Here is a 24,530-nt window from a genome sequence, read left to right as displayed (position 1 = left end):
AAAAGCTGAGGCACAAGGCTTACTTGAACCCAGGAGACGGAGGTTGCAGTGAGCTGAGATCACACCACTGCACTCCAGCCTGGATGACAGAGTAAGACTCAATCTAAAAAAAAACAAAACTAATTTTTAATAAAACCTTATAAATAAATCTATCCAATCTCAGTCAGCTTTGAATAAAAAAGATAAAATTTTCACCCTTTTACAACCTTTTTTTTCACTTCCTTCACTTCCACTTTTTAAAATTACATGCATCATTCAATTAAGCTATTCATGTTTACTGTGCATTCTGCTCTTAGATTGAGTTTACAGGTTTATGTCCTTAATAATCTATCAGAGATGGCTGGGCGCAGTGGCTCACGCCTGTAATCCCAGCACTTTGGGAGGCTGAGGCAGGCAGATCATAAGGTCAAGAGATCAAGACCATCCTAGCCAACATGGTGAAACCCCATCTCTACCAAGTACAAAACTAGCTGGGCGTGGTGGCACCCGCCTGTAGTCCCAGCTACTTGGGAGGCTGAGGCAGGAGAATTGCTTGAACCCAAGAGGTGGAGGTTACAGTGAGCCAAGATCATGCCACTGCACTCCAGCCTAGCGCCTGGTGACAGAGCAAGACTCTGTCTCAGAAAAATAAATAAATAAAAAGAAAATGGGACAAGTTCAGTTTATGTACTTATTAAGGGCTAAATCTTTTTACCAATATTTATCAAAAATTATTTTTACAGGTTTTCTTATTTGCCCTGTTTCAAAACAGTCTAATTTTTTTCTCTTTTCAGCCTCAAGTGATTGATTTGGAGGGGACTCTCAGTCCCTTCAGAGCCCCCAGTGGAGGGTAGGGGGCCTAAAGTTCAAGTGAGTGAGGGGCTGGAGTGGGAAGGAAAAGGATCTGGCAGTGGTGGACAAAGTTGGCAAAGGATATAGTCAGTAGGGGTTGAGAAGATGGGTTTCAGATGACAGAATTTCCCATGGGAGAAGCGGATCTAATAGAGAGAATACAGAGGCTTCACAGAGAGCCAGAAAGAACTTCCAGCCCAGAAGGTACCTTTCAGAAGAAGCCTGGGACTCTATCATAGTTTCAGAAAGTATACTCTTCCCCCCGCAACCCCCTTATTTTAATAGACAGAGTCTGGCTGTGTCACCCAGGCGAGAGTCAGTGGCATGATCTTAGCTCACTGCAGCCTCAAAATCCTGGGCTTAAGCGATCTTCCTTCTTCAGTCTCCTAAGTAGCTGGAATTATAGGTGCAAGCCCAACCAGTGTATACTGATACCTTAAGAATCAACATCTGTTCTTACCAGCTTTGGCAGACATTTGTCTTGAGTAATGGTTCAGGAATCTGATTCACCAAGGAGCAATGTGTGTATGTGTTGGGGGTGGGGGTCAGCAGATGGAAAATTATGAAGAGGAAACCTCAGGGGTAAGCGAGACTCTGGCTAAATCAGTCAAAAAGGATTCTTGCTGAAGAAAGCCCACAGTGATCAGACATCACCTGGGAGATGGTGGAGGATGTGGAGCCTGATCAGATATGGAGGAAGAGGGGTTTTTGCTAAACTAACTTAGTGCAGTTTTCTAATAAAACTGGACTTTACAAGGAAGTACGCAGATGGACCTAGCAGAAGATTCAGAAGTCTGACTAAAGTTTGGCCAAAGAATCCTTGTCAGAGTAAAGTATGGATGAATATCTGATTTTAATAACTACAGCATCATTGATCACCTCTATGAACTTGGGCTAGTCATACATTTTGAGAATATTTCACCAAGTGTCAAATGGAAATGATAAAATTTCTTGCCCTAGTCATTTAGGTTTGTTCTAAGTACTTCTGAAAGTACTTGTAAAGAGTTAAAAATTGAGGCCAGGCACAGTGGCTCATGCCTGTAATCTCAGCACGTTGGGAGGCCGAGGCAGACAGATTGCCTGAGGTCAGGAGTTCCAGACCCCAGCCTGGTCAACACAGTGAAACCTTGTCTCTACTAAAAATACAAAAAAAAACTGGCTAGGCATAGTGGTGTGCACCTGTAATCCCAGCTACTTGGGAGGCTGAGACAGGGGAATTGCTTGAACCAGGGAGGTAGGGGTTGCAGTGAGCCGAGATCTTGCCACTGCGCTCTACCCTGGGTGAAAAGTGAGACTCCATCTCAAAAAAAAAAAAAAAGAAAAAAATTGAAACACAGGGCCAGGCATAGTGGCTCATGCCTGTAATCGCAGCACTTTGGGAGGTTGGGGTGGGCGGGTTACTTGAGGTCAGGAGTTCAAGACCAGCCTGGCAAAATGGTGAAACGCTGTCTCTACTGAAAATACAAAAAAATTAGCCAGGAAGCCAGGAATGGTGGCAGGTGCCTGTAAATCCCAGCTACTGGGGAGGCTGAGACAGGAGAATCACTTGAACCCAGGAGGTGGAGGTTGAAATGAGCCAAGATTACGCCACTGCACTCAAGCCTTGGCAACAGAGACAGACTCCATCTCAAATAAATAAATATTGAAAGACTGAGAGGTTAAATGGCTTGTCTATGGTCTCACAGTTTGTGGGGCTGCCTGGATTTTGAACTCCAGCAGTTTGATTCCAGATCTTGTACTCCTAACTTAACCCTCTTGTCCAAAACTTCAGTGCCTTGAGGTGAAGGACTGCAAATAATCAAATCTAAATATAAGTGGGGTGTCCTTCTAAAACATTTTTTAAAATCTTTAGGATAGGCCGAGTGCAGTAGCTCACGCCTATAATCTCAGCACTTTGGGAGGCCGAGGCGGGCAGAGCATGAGGTCAAGAGATCAAGATCATCCTGGTCAACATGGTGAAACCCCATCTCTACTAAAAATACAAAAATTAGCTGGGCATGGTGGTGCACTCCTGTAGTCCCAGCTACTCGGGAGGCTGAGGAAGGAGAATCGCTTGAACCCTGGAGGCGGAGGTTGCAGTGAGCTGAGATTGCGCCACTGCATCTGGAGACAGAGCAAGACTCCGTTTCAAAAACAATAATAATCAAAAATCATCACCCTAATACCCAAATTAATTAACCTCTTTGCTGAAGTTTACAGATGGACTTGCTTTGTCTCAAAGCAAAATATGATAAAGTTCTAATGATTTATAACAGAAAGATTGATATCTTTGGGAATTCCTTCTCTCTGGCTTGATATTGACAGCCAGTACATGTATCATTAAAATTCACTAAGGACAAAGCCACAATGAGATACCATCTCATACCCATTAGAATGGCTACTACTGGAAAAAAACAAAACAAAAAACAGAAAATAGTAATGTGGGCCAGACGCAGTGGCTCATGCCTGTAATCCTAGCACTTTGGGAGGCCAAGGTGGGCAGATCTCTTGAGGTGAGGAGTTTGAGACCAGCCTGGCCAACATGGTGAAACCCCGTCTCTACAAAAACACAAAAATATACCTGGCATGATGGTGGGTGTCTGTAATCCCAGCTATTTAGGAGGCGGAGGCAGGAGAATCATTTGAACCCAGGAGGCAGAGGTTCCAGTGAGCTGAGATTGCACCACTGCACTCCAGCCTCGGTGACAGAGCAAGACTCTGTCTCAAAAAAGAAAAGAAAAGAAAATAATAATGTGGAAAATTGGAACCCTTGTACACTATTGGAGGCAATGTAAAATGGTATAGTCACTATGGAAAACAGGAAAAAGAACTGTTAAGTTCTTCCAAAAACTAAAAATAGAATTACTGTATGATCTAATGATTTCATCTCTGAATATATATTTTAAAAATGAGCAGGACAGTGGCCATGGAAGTCGAAATCCACTAAGGAGTGTGTAACAACTCACCTGCCGGAAAAAAAAGAAAATAAACTTCAGGAGATATCTGTATACCAATGTTCATGGGTCAGGAGATCAAGACCATCCTGGCCAACAGGGTGAAACCCCATCTCTTAAAAAAAAAAAAAAAGACACCATGTAGAATGTAGTAAGGGTGGGGGGAAATGGGGAACTGTTTAATAGGTATAAGAGTTCTGGTTTTACAAAATGAAAAAAGTTCTGTGGATAGATGATGGTGAGGATAGCCAAACAATGTGAATGTACTTAATGCCACTGAACCATGGACTTAAAAATGGTTAAGATGGTACCTCTACACACCACTAAGAATGGCTAAAGTCCAAAAACCTGACAATTCCAAACACTGTAAAGGATGTGGAACAATAAGAACTCTCATTCATTCCTGGTAAGAATGCAAAATGGTAAGACTACTTTGGAAGACAGTTTGGCAGTATTTTACAAAGCTAAACATAGTCTTATGAAATGATTCAGCAATCACACTCCTAGGTATTTTCTCAATTGAGTTGAAAACTTATGTCTACACAGAACCTGCACATGAATATTTATAGCAGCTTTATTCATAATTGTCCCAAACTGGAAGACTAAGATGCCCTTTAATAGATGAATGGATAGCTTTGCGCACTGGCAGTATCGTACCCAATGAGGTTTATCTGAGGCATGATTATTGCTAATTGAAAACTTTTCCCAATACCCTGCCATGATGACTTGAAATACAGTTGGCATTGGCAATTTTTGACAGTCTCTATGGAGACTGAATTATATTTTTAAAAAATAGATGAATGGATAAACAAACCGTGGTACATCCAATGGAAGTGTCAGTGATAAAAATAAATGGAGGTGGGGCACAGTGGCTCGTGCCTGTAATCCCAGCACTTTGGGAGGCCAAAGCAGGCAGATGGCCTGAGCCCAGGAGTTTGAGACCAGCCCGAGCAACATAGTGAAACCCCATCTCTACAAAATAATACAAAAATTAGCCAGGTGTGGGGATGCACATCTGTAGTCCCAGCTACCTGGGAGGCTGAGGAGGGAGGATTACTGAGCCTGGAAGGTCAAGGCTATAGTGAGCTATGATCATGCCACTGCACTCTAGACTGTGTGACATAGTGAGACCCTGCTTCAAAAATAAAATTCCCAGGACTTTGGGAAACTGAGGCAGATGGGTCACCTGAGGTCAGGAGTTCAAGACCAGACTGGTCAACATGATGAAACCTTATCTCTACTAAAAATACAAAAAATTAGCTGGGTGTGGTGGTGTGCGCCTGTAATCCCAGCTACTTGGGAGGTTGAGGCAGGAAAATTGCTTGAACTCAGAAGATGGAGGTTGCAGGAAGCCAAGGTCCTACCACTGTGCTCCAGCCTGGGTAACAAAGCAAGACTCTGTCTCAAAAAATAAAAAGAAAAGGAAAAGAAAATAAAAGAAATGGGCTAAGAAACTACAAAAGACATGGAGGAACCCGAAACATGTATTCCCTAATGAAAGAAGCCAATCTGAAAAGGCTATATACTGTATTATTCCAACTATATGCAATTTTAGAAAAGACAAAACTGGCCAGGCATGGTGGCTCATGCCTGTAATCCCAGCACTTTGGGAGGCCAAGGCGGGCAGATCACCTGAGGTTGGGAGTTCGAGACCAGCCTGACCAACATGGAGAAATCCTGTCTCTATTAAAAATACAAAATTAGCCAGGCATTGTGGCAGGCGCCTGTAACCTCAGCTACACAGGAGGTTGAGGCAGGCGAGTCGCTTGAACTCAGGAGGCAGAGGTTGCAGTGAACTGAAATCATGCCATTGCACTCCAGCCTGGACAAGAGTGAGACTTCGTCTCAAAGAAAAAAGAAAAGATGAAACTATGGAGTCTGTAAAAAGATCAGTGGTTGCCAACTGTTTGGGGTTACTAGAGAGGGATGAATATGTGAAACACAGTATTTTTAGGGCTGAAACTATTCTGTGTGATACTGTAATGGTGATTACATAACATTTATACGTTTGTGGAAACCAGTAGAATTTTACAAGACAAAAAGGGAATCTTCATGTAAACTATCAGACTTTAGTTAGTTATTTGTATCAGTCTTGTTTCATTTATTATAACAAATATACCACATTCATGCAAAATGTTAATAGGAGAAAAGTGCAAGGGAAGGGGGATATGGAAATTCTACTATCTGATTTTCTGCCAGTCTAAGACTGTTTTAAAAATGAACTATTGGGGACGGGCGCGGTGGCTCAAGCCTGTAATCCCAGCACTTTGAGAGGCCAAGGCGGGTGGATCACGAGGTCAAGAAATTGAGACCATCCCGGTCAACATGGTGAAACCCCGTCTCTACTAAAAATACAAAAAATTAGCTGGGCATGTTGGCGCGTGCCTGTAATCCCAGCTACTCAGGAGGCTGAGGCAGAATTGCCTGAACCCAGGAGGCGGAGGTTGCGGTGAGCCGAGATCGTGCCATTGCACTCCAGCCTGGGTAACAAGAGTGAAACTCCGTCTCAAAAAAAAAAAAATGAACTATTATTTATTTTATTTTGTTTTATTTTATTTTTTTGAGAGAGGGTCTTACTCTGTCACCCATGCTAGAATGCAGTGGTGCAATCTTGGCTCACTGCAACTTCTACCTCTTGGGCTCAATCGATCCTCCCACCTCAGCCTCCTGAGTAGCTGAGACCACAGGTGCATGTCACCACACCCAGCTAATTTTTTGGGTTTTTGTACGGATGGGGCCTTGAAATGTTGCCCAGGCTGGTCTTGAACTCTTGGGCTCAATCGATCCCTCTGCCTCAGCCTCCTAAAGTACTGGAATTGCAGGCGTGAGCCATTGCACCTGGCCAGTCTGTTAAGTTGTTTATTTGTTTGTTTGTTTGTTTTTAAAGATGGGGTTTCACCATGTTGGTCAGGCTGGTCTTGAACTACTGACCTCAGGTGATCTGCCCGCCTTGGCCTCCAAAGTGCTTGGATTACAGGCGTGAGCCAGTACGCCCAGCCCTTTTTTTAATTTTTTTTTTTTTCAGTCTGTTAAGTTTTTTAAAGGTTAAAATAATACATTTTATGTTGTGTTTTTCACCCCAATTTTTTTTTTTTTTAAAAAAAGACTTAAAAAAATTCACAGGAGAAAACAGGTGCACAGTCCATATTTGCTTGTCATCGCTGGAAAGGGAATAGAGTTGTCCAAATTTTTCCAGATATGGTTTTGATTCACATTAGTGGTATCCTGGTGTCCTGGAAAGAGGCCAGAGCTAGGGCTGTCACAGGATATGTATGTGTGGGATGTGAATATAATGATTTATAGAAGGGAAATGCTGCCAGGGGAACAATAACATGTTAGTTCCAAAATTACATCTAGTGCCAAAAATCAGACTTCATGAAGTTTAGATCTAAAAGGTACTGTTTTTAAAAACTACCCTCTGTAGTAATTTGCATAAATTTACTAGATTTGTGTAAGGTTTTTTGTACTTCAGAAATTGAAGTGACTCATTTTTAAATACGCCAGTGTTTCTTGCTCTTCCTTCTTTTACATGTTTTTACTGACCTTCTCATTTCTTTAATTTTATTTATTTATTTTTATTTATTTATTTATTTTGAGATGGAGTTTCACTCTGTCACCCAGGCTGGAGTACAGTGGCTTGATCTCGGCTCACTGGAATCTCCATCTCCCAGGTTCAAGCGATTCTCCTACCTCAGCCTCCCAAGTAGCTGGGATTACAGGCACCCACCACCACATCCGGCTAATTTTTGTTTTTGTTTTGCTTTTTCTTCTTTTTTTTTTTCATTTTTTGTGTATTTTTTGTTTTCTTTTTTCCTTTTTTCCCTCTCTCTCTTTTTTTTTTTGAGATGGAGTCTCACTCTGTTGCCAGGGTGGAGTGCAGTGGCACGATCTCAGTTCACTGCAACCTCCATCTCTGGGTTCAAGTGATTCTCCTGCCTCAGCTTCCCAAATAGCTGGGACTACAAGCACGTGCCGCCACACCCAGCTAATTTTTGTATTTTTAGTAGAGATGGGGTTTCACTATGTTAGCCAGGATGGTCTCAATCTCTTGACCTGGTGATCTGTCAGCCTTGGCTTCCCAAAGTGCTGGGATTACAGATGTGAGCCACCTCGCCCAGCCTATTTTTTTTTTTAATTAAAAAAAAAAAATAGAGATGGGGGGTTCTCACAGACACATACAAAAATCAACAGTTTCCAAATGTCATTTTAGTTGTTGGAAGCACCAGAGTCATTCTGGAGCCCCACCATAGACCTATAAAATTACAATTTCCTGGGAGGGGTAACACAAAAATTTTTATTTTACACAAGCACCTCGTGAAGTTTTCATACTAGTCAGGTTTGGAAATGCCTGGACTACAGTCTTTTTCCATTCTGCCCAAGAACACATGCTCTTAAATTTTTCAAGCACTAGGATCTTGTAAAAATTTAGATTCTGGGAGTAGAATCCTCATATTCTGCCTTTGACAAGTTCTCAGCTCTGAGGCTGATGTTGCTGATGGCCAGACCATACTCTGAGAAGCAAAGAGCTAGAAAATAAGAAGCAAAAGCAAGGGACCCCACGATTCTTTCATGGGCTTAGTTCTTCCTGCCTGGCCAAATCACATTCATAGGAAGTAATGCATGTTAAATTATCTTCCATTTTCTGAATTTCACATAGAAGAATTACAAGAAAAAGCCTAATGCCCTTTTGGTGTAAGCAGCCATTATTTATGGAGAAAAGCTTCAATATGATGTTTAGTTGAAAGGCTTGGATACCTGATTCACTTACCTTTTTTTTTATTCTGAGGCAGAGTCTTGATCTGCTGCCCAGGCTGGAATGCAGTGGCGTGATCTCTGCTTACTACAACCTCCACCTTCCAGGTTCAAGTGATTCTCCTGCCTCAGCCTCCCAAGTGGCTGGGACTACAGGCACCCTCCACCATGCCCAACTAATTTTTGCATTTTTAGTAGGGATGGGGTTTCACCATATTAGCCAGGCTGGTGTCGAACTCCTGACCTCAAGTGATCCACCTGTCTCGGCCTCCCAAAGTGAAGGCATTACAAGCATGACCCACTGTGCCCAGCTGATTCACTTACCTTTGATGCTTTCAGGCAATCAGAAGAAAAACTCACCAGGTCACTTTGGATTAAAAATAGACACCTTAATCAGAATCAGAAGTTAGAGCTATGATAAGGGTTGCAGCCTGAGATTAAAGAAAAAGTAATGGACTAAAACAAAAAACAGGTGACTAATTGGAATTCCAATTAGTGGTGACTAATTGGAAGTTCAATAAAATGCTTGGGAAGTTCATTTGCTTTCCTCCTTGCTTTCATATGCTACCTCATTTACCTTTCTAATCACACTTTTGCAAACTTTTTTTTTTTTTTAAGATGGAGTCTCACTCTGTTGCTCAGGCTGGAGTGCAGTGGCATGATCTCAGCTCACTGCAACCTCCACTTACCAGGTTCAAGCAATTCTCCTGCCTCTGCCTCCTGAATAGCTGGGACTACAGGTGCGTGCCACCATGCCCAACTAATTTTTTGTATTTTTAGTAGAGATGAGGTTTCACCATATTAGCCAGGATGGTCTCAATCTCCTGACCTCATGATCTACCCACCTCGGCTTCCCAAAGTGCTGGGATACAGGCATGAGCCACCGCTCCTGACCTCAGTTTTACAAACATTTATGGGAATGCAGTGGCTCATACCTGTAATCCCAACACTTTGGGAGGCCAAGGCTGGCAGATCACTTGAGGTCAGAAGTTCGAGACCATCTTGGCCAACATGGTGAAACCCCATCTCTACCAAAAATATTAAAATTTAGTCTGGTGCAGCTGGGCGCAATGGCTCACGCCTGTAATCCCAGCAATTTGGGAAGTTGAGATGGGTGGATTGCCTGAGGTCAGACGTTCGAGACCAACCTGGCCAATGTAGTGAAATGCCATCTCTACTAAAAATATGAAAAATTAGCTGGGCATGGTAGCGGGCACCTGTAATCCCAGTTACCTGGGAGGCTGAGGCAGGAGAATCGCTTCAACTTGGGAGGCGGAGGTTGCAGTGAGCCTAGATGGCACCATTGCACTCCAGCCTGGGCAACAAGAGAGAAACTCTGTCTGAAAAAAAAAAAATTAGCCAGGTGTTATGGCAGGTGCCTGTCTATAATCCCAACTACTCAGGAGACTGAGGCAGGAGAATCGCTTGAACCTGGACAGTGGAAGTTGCAGTGAGCCAATATCATGCTACTCCAGCCTGAGTGACAGAGCAAGATTCTGTTTCAAAAAGAAAAAAGGAGCTGGGCGCGGTGGCTCACGCCTGTAATCCTAGCACTTTGGGAGGCTGAGGTGGGTGGATCACCTGAGGTCAGGAGTTCAAGACCAGCCTGGCCATCATGGTGAAACCCCATCTTTAAAAATAATAATAATAAAAGAAATTAAAAAAAAAAAAAAAAGAAAATAGCAGTTGAAGAGGAAAGCATTTGGGGATATGTTAGAAAAGAGACTATCCTAGGCAGAGAATATTCTGTATGAAAGTCCTGGGGCATTTGTTTGGCTTATTCCAGCTAGCGTGGATGGAGTTCAGCAGGCAGTGGGAAGAATGGCACAAGATGAGGTTCAGGAGGAGGGCAGGAGCCAGCTCATGTGGGAACTGAGAGGTGTGGGCCACTAGGAATTTTCGACTTTATATTAAGTGCAAAGGAAAGTCATTTAATAATAGAGTGACATTATCTGATTTAACTTCAAAGAGCTTGCTCTGTCTGCTGAGCAAATAGTAAATTTAAAGGCAACAAGTAGGGCCAGGACTAGGGAGGGTTGAGTAAGGTACTCACCTCAGATGCAAACTTTAAAGGGCTGTAAAAATATTCCATAATCCAGGTAAATTATAGTTTAATGCAATATTTTATTTTTATTTTATTTTTGAGATAGGGTCTCACTCTGTCACCCACGCTGGAGTGCGGTGGTGCAATCTCGGCTCACTGCAACCTCCAACTCCTGGGTTCAAGCGATTCTCCTGCCTTAACCTCCCAAGTAGCTGGGATTACAGGTGCCCACCACTATGCCCGGCTAATTTTTTTGTATTTTTAGTAAAGATAAGGTTTCTTGATGTTGGCCAGGCTGGTCTTGACCTCAGATGATCTGCCTACCTCAGCCTCCCAAAGTGCTGTGATTACTGGCATCAGCCACTGCACCCCGCCAATTTATTTATTTTTAAAATAACAGAGATGAGGTTTCGCCATTGACCAGGCTGGTCTTGAACTCCTGACCTCAGGTGATCCGCCCACCTCAGCTTCCCAAAGTGCAGACATGAGCTACTGCACCCTGCCACGACACAGAATTTGAGAAGACTAAAGGAAGAACATTGTCTTAGATATACTTTACAATAACTCTAAGGTATAAATTGTTATTCTTCCTGTGTGATGCTTGATGCCCTGAAGTCCTAAGGGGTTAAGGAAGTTAAACAAAAGGTTAAAGGGGCAAGGAAAGTCAGACATTAGTAAGTGGAGGAGTCAGGGTTTGAACTTTTATCTCCTATCTGAATCTGACTTCATAGTGACTTGTAGCCACTACACTGACCTTCCCCTCACAGGTATAATTTTATTCATTTGGTACTAATGTTCAGAGGGAACATGGTATAGTAAGAGGAAGGCTCAGGTCTGAGGACCCAGGTTCCAATTCTGTCTTTTCCTGGTATCCCTCTAACAGCAGAGCAGCAGTTCTCAATTGCAGAAGCCCCAAGGGAACTTCCTTGTCACACAACAAATATACTGAGTTGGAATTGTTACCATATGCGAAGGCAGGTCCAGTATAAATTGATCTGATTCTTTTAAGCAAAGCTGTCATAAAATCTCCAAATTTTTTAAATGTTGGCAAGGAATTCTCAACTGTTTAAAAAATAAACTTTGTGTAGACAAATAAATTATATCCTTAGCCCTAACTGTCTATAGAATCTTTATTCTAAAGAGAATATACTTTGTCTAAAAACACAACTTGGCAGGGCATGGTGGCTCGGACCTGTAATCCCAGCACTTTGGGAGGCCGAAGGAGGAGGATGGCTTGAGGCCAGGAGTTTGAAACCACCCTATGCAACATAGCAAGACCCCATCTCTAATTTTAAAATAAAATAAAAATATACTTTAATAAACATTTTTAAAAATTTCAGTGAGCACATGAAGTAAACCTAAAATTGAATATAAATTACAAGAAGTAAACCTAACTGTTACATAGGTCAGGTGCAGTGGCTCATGCCTGTAAACCCAGCACTTTGGGATGTTGAGGCAGGCGGATTGCTTGAGCCCAAGAGTCTGAGATCACTGGGGGCAACATAGTGAGACTCCATCTCTAAATTTTTTTTTGAGACAGATTCTTGCTCTGTCACCCACACTGGAGTGCAGTGGCCCAATGCATCCTCTTCCATTTATCCCAGAGTACTACAGAAATATCCTTTTTTTTTTTTTTTTTTGAGACAGGGTGTCACTCTGTTGCCCAGGGTAGAGTGCAGTACTGCAATCTTTGCCTCCCGGGTTGAAGTGATTCTCCTGCCTCAACCTCCTGAGTAGCTGGGATTACAGGCACCCACCACCGTGCCCAGCTAATTTTTGTATTTTTAATAGAGACGGGGTTTCACCATGTTGGCCAGGCTGGTCTCGAACTCCTGACCTCGTGATCCACCCGCCTCAGCCTCCAAAAGTGCTGGGATTACAGGCATGAGCCACCATGCCCAGCCTCCTCTAGCTATTTTTACACAATTGAAAGTATACCATACGTACTTAATTGTACATTGCTTCTTTTGCTAAGTGTTCCTACATCTTTCCATATCAGTCGATGAAGTTCTTCATTCTTTTTTTTTTAGACAGAATCTCACTCTGTCACCCAGGCTGGAGTGCAATGGCACAATCTTGGCTCACTGCAACCTCCACCTCCCAGGTTCAAGTGATTCTCCTGCTTCAGCCTCCTGAGTAGCTGGGACTACAGGCGTGTGCCACCATGCCCAGCTAAGTTTCTTAATTTTAGTAGGGAGGTGGTTTCTCCATCTTGGCCAGGGTGGTCTGGAATTCGTGACCTCAAGTGATTCACCTTCCTCAGCCTTCCAAAGTGCTGGGATTAGAGGTGTTAGCCACCTCACCTGGCCTCTTCATTGTTTTTTTTTCGTTGTTGTTGTTGAGACAGAGTCTTGCCCCGTCACCAGGCTGGAGTGCAGTGGCATGATCTCGGCTCACTGCAACCTCCACCTCCTGAGTTCAAGTGATTCTCATGCCTCAGCCTCCTGAGTAACTGGGATTACAGGCAGACACCACCACACCCAGATAATTTTTTGTATTTTTAGTAGGGACAGTATTTTTAGTATTTTGTATTTTAGGTTTTACCATGTTGGCCAGGATGATCTTGATCTCCTGACCTCGTGATTCATCCCCCTCAGCCTCCCAAAGTGCTAGGATTACAGGTGTGAGCCACTATGCCTGGCCCCATAATTGTTTTTAATAAGACCCTGTTGCTGGATATTAATGCTGATTCTAGTGGAACCACTGGGCAAAGTGTACTTGGCTTACTCATTTTGATAGATATTGCTAAACTGTCCTATGGAGGAGGATATTACTTCAGTTTCAAAGGATAAATCAATACAAGTAAATTGAAGCCTTAAGGGGCAAGCAGGCAAGTGAAATCTGCTTTACACAAAGTCTTAATGAAGATCCTAGAGGACTCACCATAGGGTGACCCAAATCTAAGCACATAAGGGTAACTTTCCTTTGAAGAACTATTTTGAAGTCAGCGGGTCTTCCTTATCATTTCTAGTTCATGTTCTTTTTAAAATTTTTTGAGGGATGAGGCAGGGTCTCACTCTTCACTCAGTCTGTAGTGCAATGGCACAAGCGTAGTTCATTGCAACCTCAAACTCCTGGACTCAAGTTGCTCTCCCACCTCAGCCTCCCAAGCAGCCTAAACTACAGGAGTTTACCAGCACCACTAGCTATTATTATTATTATTATTATTATTATTTTGTTGGCCTCAAGTGATTTTTCCACCTAGGCCTCCCAAAGTGGTGGGTTATAGGCATGAGCCATCTTTCCTGGCCATGTTCTCTTTTAAACAATGAAAACACCAGCAATTCTACTTCTAGAACTATTCTATGAATATACCTAAAGACTTGTGAAATGGCATATGTAGGCCGGGCACAGTCACTAACACCTGTGATCCCAGCATTTTGAGAGGCTGAGAAAGGTAGATCACCTGAGCCCAGGAGTTGGAGACCAGCCTGGGCAACATGGCAAAACCCCATCTCTACAAAAAATACAAAAAAAATTAGCTGGGCATGGTGGCATGTACCTATAGTCTCAGCTACTTGGGAGGCTGAGGTGGGAGGATCACCTGAGCCTGGGAGGTCAAGGCTGTAGTGAGCGAAGAGCATGCCACTGCACTCCAGCCTGGGCAACAGAGTGAGACCTTGTCCCCACCCCCCCAGAAAAAAGTCTTGCATACAAGATTATTCCTTGATGCATGATTTGTAACAGCAGAAGAAGAGCCATCTAAATGTTCATCAGTAGTGGCCTGCTTAAATAAATTATGGTATATAGTCATGCAATGGAATACTAGGTGTCCATAAATAAGAATGGGGAGGTTCTTTTTGTAGTAATATGGAGTAATCTCCAAGCTCTGTTAGAAAAAAATAAAGAACAGCAACAGGCCAGGCACAGTGGCTCATGCCTGTAATCCTAGCCCGTTGGGAGGCTAAGGTGGGTGGATCACCTGAGGTCAGGAGTACAGGACCAGCCTGGCCATCATGGTGAAATCCCATCTTTAAAAAAAACACAAAAAAACAGCGACGATGCACATAGAAGGATGCCATTGCATAAAAAGAAAGGGGAGAATATTACACACATGTATGCTTGTGTATGCATAAAATATCTCTGGAGGACACATATAAAAATATATGATTGTTTACTTCTAGGGAGAGTAACTGAGTAGCTGAGGGACAGTGACTGTAAAGCCTTCTGAACCTTTCAAATTTTGAACCACCTAAGTGTCTTATCTAGTCACAAAATAAAATTGTTCAATAAGTCTTTTAAACACAGAGAGGATTGACCAATAAGGTACTGACTTTTTTTTTTTTTTTTTTGAGACAGGGTCTGGCTCTGTCACCCAGGCTGGAGTGCAATGGCACAATCTTGGCTTACTGTAACCTCTGCCTCCTGGGCTGTTTGTGCCTCAGCCTCCCTAGTAGCTGGGATTACAGGTGCGCACCACCACGCCCGGCTAATTTTTGTATTTTTAGTAGAAACGGGGTTTCACCATGTTGGCCAGGTTGCTCTCGAACTTCTTTTTTTTTTTTTTTTTTTTAACTAATGTTTTCAGTACTTTTTTCTAAATCTTACTGTAGCAAACAGTGATAAGTGTACAATCCACATCATTATGACTGCCAGTGAGTAAACGTTCCTGCCTGGGAAGTCTGGCTGAGTTTTGTGCGAGCGTGCGCCGTGAAACAGAGGCTCACTCAAGCTGCTTATGGCCCTTACTGCCTCTCCATTTTCTCTAATCATCCCTGCTCCACTGGCTCCTTTGTTTCTGCCTTCAAACAGCACCAGGTCTCCCAAATCTGCAACTAAAAAAGTTTCAAACCATCCACAAGGCCCTAACATGTTTTATAACTACATTCTACTCCCAACAGACACCAAAAGGGAAAGCTGGCATAAAGGACGGTACAGTTAAATGAGCTCTAGAGTCTGGACATTCTTTGCTTGTTGCTAACAAGCTATGTGACCTTAAGAAATTTATTTTTAAGCAATATGCCTCCATTTACCAGTCAGTAACAAAAAAAAAAATGGCTAATACAGTCTGAAAGGTCCATTCAATTATTTTAGCCAACAAAAAAACGTGTATCTGGAGAAGGTACTTGGACTTTGCTACAACATAGCTTAGACGCAAGTATATCATAACCAGTTAAATCATAATGGTCTTTACTTAACAAAGATCACTTCACTTAATAGACTGTATTTTTAAAATACAGGCTGGGCACAGTAGCTCATGCCTGTAATCTCAATGCTTTTTGGAGGCTGAGGCAGGAGAATCACTTGAGGCCAGGAATTTGAGAACAGCCTGGGCAGCATAGCAAGACCCGGTCTCTACCAAAAAAAAAAAATTTAATTAGCGGGCACGGTGGTGCTTGCCTGTGGTCCCAGTTACTTGGGAGGCTGAGGTAGGACAATCACTTAAGCCCAGGAGTTGCAAGCTGTAGAGAACTCTAATTGCGCAACTGCATCCCAGCCTGAGCAACAGAGTGAGATCCTGTCTCTCTAAAAACAAACAAACAAACAAAAATTAACAATACAATACTACTGTACATAGGGAGGCAGTCACTATGAGAACAGAGGCAAAAGGAACAACTTTAATGGAAATTATTATTATTATTTTTTTTTAAGAAAGAAAGAAAGAAAAAGAATAAAGAAGAGGAGGAAAAAGGAAGAGAAAGAGAGAGAGAGAATGAAAGTATTGCTTTCTTGCCCAGGCTAGAATGCAGTTTAGTAATGGGTATTGAAAACCTCTTTTATACCAATAATTATACTTGATGTAAACAGGAAGGAATAAGGGAAGAAAATAACAAACGAACAGCCAACCAATATTTCATTTAAACCTATGAAATGCTATGCGATTACTGAGGGGTGATTTACTTCCAATTATGTAGTCACTTATGGAATAGGTGTGAGGTGGTAATGTATGTTTTATGTATTTGAAGTGGAGAGTTCTATACATGTTTATTAAGTTTACTTGTTCCGGGTCTGAGTTCAAGTCCTGGATGTCCTTGTTAATTTTCTGCCTCGTTGATCTATAAAATCATTAGCTCTTCTTGTTACATTGATCCTTTTGCCATTATGTAATGTCCTTCTTTGCCTCTTTTGTTCTTTGTTACTTTAAAGTCTACTTTATCAGAGGAGAGAATTGCATCTCCTGCTTTTTATTTGTTTATTTTTACTCTCTGATTGGTTGATAAATCTTCCTCCTTCTCTTTGTTTTGAGTCTTTGTGTATCGTTGCATGTGAGATGGGTCTGGATGCAGCATAGCCATGGGTTTTGGCTTTTTATCCAATTAGAATATATATAACTTTAATACTAGCATTTGATGCTAGCTGGCTGTTTTGCCCATTAGTTAGTGTAAATTTTTCGTTGTGTTAATATTCTTTTCTTTTTGATATATTTTTGGAAAGGCTGATATTGGTTGTTCCTTTATATGTATAGTGCTTCTTTCAGAAGCTCTTGTAAAGCAGGCCTGGTGGTGGTGAAGTCTCTAAGTACTTGTTTGTTCGCAAAGGATTTAATTTTTCCTTCGATTATAAAGCTTAGTTTGGCTGGATATGAAATTCTGGGTTGAAAGTTCTTTTCTTTAAGGATGTTAAATATTGGTCCCCACTCTTTTCTGGCTTGTAGGGTTTCTGCTGAGAGATCTGCTGTAAGTCTGATAGGTTTCCCTTTATGGGTAACCCGACCTTTCTCTCTGGCTGCCCTTAGTATTTTCTCCTTCATTTCAACCCTAATAAATCTGGCAATTATGTGCCTGGGGTTTGGTCTTCTTGAAGAATATCTTTGTGGTGTTCTCTGTATTACCTGGAGTTGAATATTACCCTGCCTTGCCAGGTTGGGAAAATTTTCCTGAATGATATCCTGAAGAGTATTTTCCAACTTGGATTCATTCTCTTCATCACATTCAGGTACACCTATCAAACGTAAATTAGGTCTTTTCACATAGTCCCATATTTCCTGGAGACTTTGCTCATTCCTTTTCATCCTTTTTTCTCCAATCTTGTCTTCTCGTTTCATTTCACTGAGCTGGTTCTCAACTTCTGATGTCCTTTCTTCTACTTGATCAATTCGACTGTTTAAACTTGTGCATGCTTCGCGAAGTTCTCGTGTTGTGTTTTTCAGCTCCATCAATTCACTTATATTCCTCTCTAAATTGTCCATTCTCGTTAACATTTCGTCAAACCTTTTTTCAAGGTTCTTAGTTTCTTTGCATTGGGTTAGAACAAGTTCTTTTAATTCACAGAAGTTTCTTACCACCCACGTTTTGAAGCCTGCTTCTGTTATTGGAACACACTCGTAATCTATTAAGCCTTGTTCCGTTACTGATGAGGAATTGCGATTCCCTCTAGAGGGAGAGGCATTCTGATTTTGAGTATTCTCTGCCTTTTTACGCTGATTTCTTCCCTTCATTATATATTTATCTATCTGTTGTCTTTGTAATTACCGACTTTCTAACTAGGTCTCTGAGCAGACGTCCAACTTGTTAATTCCCAGCGCCGAAATCTGAGCAGTCTACTGCGCCAGCCAAAACCGCGGTGTTAAGATTGATGGTGCTTTTCTGCCCGGGAATATCCGGACTCTGCACCAAAAACTGGTGCGCTAAGGCACCAGCAAAACCGCCGCGCCGGCCACAAAAGTCGCCCTGGCGACACGTGGGGCTTCTCTGCTGGGAATCTCCTGGTCCGTGAGCAACAAATATTCATCTGAAAGTGTGGCGTCCTCTCGTTCTCTGCGCTTTCACTGGGAGCTAGGAGCCTGAGCTGCTAGTGATCAGCCATCTTGGATCTCTCTCGCTCTCGAACTTCTGACCTCAAGTGATCCACCTGCTTTGGCCTCCAAAAGTGCTGGGATTACAGGTGAGAGCCACCGGAGCGAGGCCTGGTATCGTACTGACTATTAAAAGCAACTCATCTGGCCGGGCACGGTGACTTATGTCTGTAATCCCAGGATTTGGGGAGGCCAAGGCGGGCAGATCATGAGTTCAGGAGTTCGAGATCATCCTGGCCAACAGAGTGAAACCCCATCTCTACCAAAAATACAAAAATTAGCTGGGTGTGGTGGTGCATGCCTGTAATCCTAGCTACTCAGGAGGCTGAGGCAGGAGAATCACTTGAACCCAAGAGGTGGAAGTTGCAGTGAGCTGAGATCACACCACTGCACTCCAGCCAGGGTGACAGAGCAAGATGTTGTCTCAAAAAAAAAGAAGAAAAAAAAAAAGCAACTCAAGAGCACAGTGATTATAAATACCCTAGAAAAATGTCTGATTGTGAATTCAACACCCTGCACAGCATCTGGCCTCTAGCAGATACCTTCAGTGGTCCTTCCTGTTCCCACTCAGTGTATTTTTTTGCACTTTAAATTTGTATGTTATTTTAGTGGATAATATGAATTGGTTCCCTCAACCTGCATTCTACCCTCCTCCAGGATATCTTCCTGTACTGCAGAAGTCAAACACTAAAATCCACAGTTCTGGCTCCTTTGCAGGTACAGTTTGAGATGTGAATTGCTTCCACCAATTAGACACATTGGGGTGAGATTTGGAAGACACAAGTGAGGCGGAAGCTATTTTCCTTTGCTTATTTTTCCGCTGCAGGTGAGGTTGTGGAAATGTGAGGTTTTGTTTTTATAGCATCTCCTTCAAATGTTCCTTTTCCAGCTTCCTGAGGGTTGGGGTGCAGTTGCTGTGGCAACAGGACCGAACCCTGGAATGCATCCATGGTATTGTGATCTTGAACTCATTCACTCTAAGTAGTGGCCTCAGAGACAGCTCCTTTGGTGAGTCAGTTCAGTGTTGTTCTAGGAGTCACTCCCAAAGGCCCTGCCTAGAATCTCCTCCTTTGGCCCTTTCAAAGATTGTCTAAGTACATAAATCTCTACAATAAATTCCTTCATGCTTAAAATATTTCCAGTGGTTTCTGTTTCTTGCACCAACCTGTGGCTGGTACGATCAGTAAGATTTCAGAGAAAAATTATATATGTAGTGAAATGTTCTACCTAGGCCTTATATTCTAATTGAGGTTATTCTAATAACCTCCCACGCCTACCCCCCACCCCCCAGTGATCCTGGTCTGCCCTTCACTCTGATCCCAACCTTGGCCCCAGGCTGATAAGATATGCAGAGCTCTAATTCAGGAGCCTTCTGGCTTTGCTGCTTGTCCTGACTTGACCTTTGTTCTAAGTTTCTCAGCATCTGGCTTGACCTCCCTTTTGAAACTGAGTTTCTTCTCTAGTGACTCAATTTCTTTCTTTCTTTAAATCTTCCCCCCACCCCCCCCCCCCCGGCTCTATTTTATTTTTATAGAGACAAGATCTCCCTATGTTTACCAGGCTGGTCTTTAACTCCTGAGTTCAAGTGATCCTTCCGCCTGGGCCTCCCAAAGTGCTAGGATTATAGGTGTGAGCCACTACACCTGGCTGTGACTGTTTCTAAAGAATGGATTTTTAGCCGGGCACGGTGGCTCATGCCTGTAATCCCAGCACTTTGGGAGGCTGAGGTGGGCGGATCACCTGAGGTCAGGAGTTCGAGACCAGCCTGACCAAGATGGAGAAACCCTGTCTCTACTAAAAATACAAAATTAGCCGGGGCGTGGTGGCACATGCCTGTAATCCCAGCTACTCAGGAGGCTGAGGCAGGAGAATTGCTTGAATCTGGGAGGCAGAGATTGCACTGGGGCCAGGCACGGTGGGTCATGCCTGTAATCCCAGCACTTTGGGAGGCTGAGGTGGGTGGATCATCTGAGGGCAGGAGTTCGAGACCAGCCTGGCCAATATGGTGTAACCCCGTTTCTAATAAAAATGCAAAAATTTGCCGGTCGTGGTGGTGCACCCCTGTGATCCTAGATACTCAGGAGGCTGAGGCACAAGAATTACTTGAACCTGGGAGGTGGAGGTTGCAGTAAGCCGAGATCATGCCACTGCATGCCAGGCTGGGCAACAGAGAGAGATTCTATCTCAAAAAAGAAAAAAAATTACCTGGGTCTCTGATCCCTGCAAGTGCTCTAGGCTGAAGACAAACTCAGAGAGCCAGGACACACCAGTATAGCTGTGTAAGTGTTTTAAAAACTGAAACAGATATTATCCTGGACACCCCAGTGTTCCTTCACACTAAACCTCCAACCTGGGGGCCACCTAGACTCTCCGTATGATGCAACCACTAAATATTAATGCCCAGCCCAACAGGGACCTCTAGGTCCTGGATCCAGAGCCATAGTCAGCCTCAGTTCTGATTAGCTCTTGACTGTCCCCTGGTTGTTAAATGCTTTGAAAATCACATCTGCATATAAACCTGCAGTGTCTTTGTTGACTAGGCAATCCCCTTTACCTGTACTATTTATTTATTTGCAGCTGGGGAACTTGCCTTCCATTTATTCTTCAAATCTTCACTCTCCAGCAGTGGGCACTAATACTATCCAACTCTTGGTTTTAGATTCTAGTTTCCCACTGATACCCAGGACTTTTCTCTTTTTAAAATATCCTCTGGGCTGGGCGCGGTGGCTCACACCTGTAATCCCAGCACTTTGGGAGGCCGAGGCAGGTGGATCACCTGAGGTCAGGAGTTCGAGACCAGCCCAACCAAGATGGAGAAACCCTGTCTCTACTAAAAATACAAAATTAGCCAGGTGTAGTGGTGCATGCCTGTAATCTCAGCTTCTTGGGAGGCTAAGGCAGGAGAATCACTTAAACCCAGGAGGTGGAGGTTGTGGTGAACCAAGATTTCACCATTGCACTCCAGACTGAGCAACAAAGCGAGACTCAATCTCAAAAAAAAAGAAAGAAAATGGCCGGGCATGGTAACTCATGCCTGAAATCCCAGCACTTTGGGAGGCCAAGGCAGGTGGATTACCTGAACTCAGGCATTTGAGACCAGCCTGACCAACATGGTAAAACTCCATCTCTACTAAAAATTGAAAAAAAAAAAATTAGCTGGGCGTGGTGGTGGGTGCCTGTAATCCTGTAATCTCAGCTCCTTGGAAGGCTGAGGCAAGAGAATCTCTTGAACCTGGGAGGTGGAGGTTGTGGTGAGCTGAGATCATACCACTGCACTCCAGCCTGGGCAACAGAGCAAGGCTCTGTCTCTTAAAAAAAAAAAAAGAAAAGAATTAATATATGCCTATCTTTTATTTTTATTTTTGAGACAGAGACTCACTCTGCTGCCCAGGCTGGAGTGCAGTGGTGTGATCTCAGCTCCCTGCAACCTCTGTCTCCCAGTTCAAGCGATTCTCTTGCTCCCAGCCTCCTGAGTAGCTGGGACTACAGGTGTATGCTGCCATGCTTGGCTAGTTCTTGCATTTTTAGTAGAAATAGGGTTTCACCATCTTGGCCAGGCTGGCCTTGAACAACTGATTTCAAGTGATCCTCTTGCCCTGGCCTCCCAAAGTGCTAGGATTACAGGCATGAGCCACAGTGCCCACCCATGCCTACCCTTTAAAGAAGAATATTGGTGCTTCTCTTGTAAGAAATCTAGGAAGGAAGTTGGAAGATAAATTCACAAGGGAGAACATTCAAAATAGAAGAAATACACATGGGTGGATATCACATAATTTTTTTTCAGAAAAGAGAATCAAGGACATATTCTAAAATAGAAAACAAGAAATCCTTGTAAAAACATGTTGATGGATTCAAGCAAAAATCAGGAAAGATGAAGACATGGGATTCAAGAAACATGGCAACCAACCAAGAATGCAGTGAAGAAGAATGTCAAGATGTGGCAGAGCTGGAAAGCGATCTGTGTGCATAGATTGTCAATGGACTTCAAGGAGCATGTAATCAAGAATTCTCATTCTACATGCATTTCATGTCGTAGATGGATAAAAGAGGCACATCTTTCTTCTTTTCAGCAGGGAAAAGAAAAGCAAATAACATTTATAGGAAAAGCCAAAAAATTCACAAGAATACCACAGTCCAGATATGAATCAAGCTAAGATCTAGCTTTACTTTGTTTTTTTTTTTTTTGAGACAGTCTCACTCTCGCCTAGGGTTGAGTGCAGTGGCGCTATCTCAGCTCACTGAAACTTCTGTTTTCTGGGTTCATGTGATTCTCGTGCCTTCAGCCTCCCGAGTAGCTAGGACCACAGGTGTGCACTATCACACTCAGGTAATTTTTGTATTTTTTGGTAGAGACAGGGTTTCAACATGTTGGCCAGGCTGGTCTCAAACTTGTGACCTCAGGTGATCCGCCCTCCTTGGTCTCCCAAAATGGTGGGATTACAGGCATGAGCCTCCACGCCTGGCCCTGGCCTCATTTTTTTAAATTAACATTGATAGAATTTAAGGAAAGATATATTCTCCTTTAGGTGACAGAAGTGTCAAAAAGTGGACCATGAAGGAGAAAATGTCCTGGTGTGCCTCCTATGTCTGCACTGAGTAATATTTACATAGTGATAACAAAGCAAATGTTGCTTACTGCTGTTCAAAGTTTAGAATCAGTTATAGACAAAACACCGAATATTTATTTTTAGTTACAGAACACTGTGTAGCTGTCATTAACCTTGATGTTATAAAACTAAAAGCCAGAAAGCAAAAATGAAGCTGACAGAGGTTGGGTGGAAAAAGAGGAGGAGAGAATGGAAGGAGGATGTGATAATGGGTTTATCCTACATACTGGACAGACAAGAGCTGCTGTAAAGTTGATGAGCAAGAAGCAGGAGTTTAAGTATCTTATCTTAAGTCATAAAAATTTTCATTATTATAGGCCGGGCATAGTGGCCCATAATCCCAGCACTTCGGGAGGCTGAGGTGGGTGGAGCACGAGGTCAGGAGTTCAAGACCAGCCTGGCCAACATGGTGAAACCCCATCACTACTAAAGACACAAAAAATTAGCCAGGTGTGGTGACAAATGCCTGTAATCCCAGCTAATTGGGAGGCTGAAGCAGGAGAATCACTTGAACCCAGGAGGCGGAAGTTGCAGTGAACCAAGATCACGCCATTGCACTGCAGCCTGGGCGACAGGGCAAGACTCCATCTCAAAAAAAAAAGAAAAAAAAAAAATCATTAATTATAAATAAAGATGCCAGGTGCGGTGGCTCACACCTGTAATCCAATCCCAGCACTTTGGGAGGCCGAGGCAGGTGGATCACGAGGTCAAGAGATCGAGACCATCCTGGCCAACACGGTGAAACCCGTCTCTACTAAAAATACAAAAAAAATTAGCCGGGCATGGTGGCAAGCGCCTGTGGTCCGAGCTACTTGAGAGGCTGAGGCGGAAGGATCGCTTGAACCCAGGAGGCAGAGGTTACAGTGAGCCGAGATTGCGCCACTGCACTCCAGCCTGGTGACAGAGCAAAACTCCGTCTCACACAAAAAAAAAAAAAAAAAAAAATTATAACTAAAGATAATATAACTATTAAAAATGGGGAGGACAGAGAGTAGCCTAAGTAGTAAATCCTTGCCTTCCAATGGTAGGAGTAAATACATGTCTAAAATAGATGCATGGAGAAATACTAACATAGGAGGCAGCTGGGCATGGTGGACTCATACCTGTAATCCTAGCACTTTGAGACCTGAGGTGGGCAGATCACTTGGGGTCAGGAGTTCAAGACCAGCCTGGCCAACATGCTGAAACCCTCTCTCTACTAAAAAATACAAAAATTAGCTGGGCATAGTTGCAGGCACCTTTAATCCCAGTTATTCCGGAGGCTGAGGCAGGAGAATCACTTGAACCATGGAGGCGGAGCAAACCAAGATCCTGCGGGTGACAGAGCAAGACTCTCAAAACAAAGCCAAAAACAAACAAATAAAAAAACATAGGAAGCTGGGTGTAGTGGCTCACATTTATAATCCCAGTGCTTTGGGAGGCTGAGCTAGGAGGATGACTGAAGGTCAAGAGTTTGAAACCAGCCTGGGCAACAGAGTAAGATTCTGTTTCTACAAATAAAAAAAACTAACTTTTTTAAAAATTAGCTTGGCATGGTAGCACACATCTGTAGTCCTAGCTACTGGGGAGGCTGAGGTGGGAGGATCTCTTGAGCCCAGGAGTTCAAGGCTTCAATGAGCCATGATCAC

At 43.1% G+C, this 24,530-nt stretch overlaps 1 non-coding gene across 1 annotated transcript; it reads left to right on the top strand.

Annotated features, from left to right (window-relative positions):
* Positions 1 to 4,395: 4,395 nt before the first annotated feature.
* LOC135269871 (U4 spliceosomal RNA) lies at positions 4,396 to 4,536 on the top strand. The gene has a single exon (XR_010338110.1). It is a non-coding gene; the product is annotated as a U4 spliceosomal RNA (small nuclear RNA).
* The last annotated feature ends 19,994 nt before the right edge of the window (positions 4,537 to 24,530 follow it).

Source organism: Aotus nancymaae, unplaced genomic scaffold (genome assembly GCF_030222135.1).
Source record: "Aotus nancymaae isolate 86718 unplaced genomic scaffold, 86718_ANA_hifiasm-v0.15.2.pri h1tg000057l, whole genome shotgun sequence".
Classification (NCBI taxonomy): domain Eukaryota; kingdom Metazoa; phylum Chordata; class Mammalia; order Primates; family Aotidae; genus Aotus; species Aotus nancymaae.
This window is presented reverse-complemented; position numbering and strand designations above follow the sequence as displayed.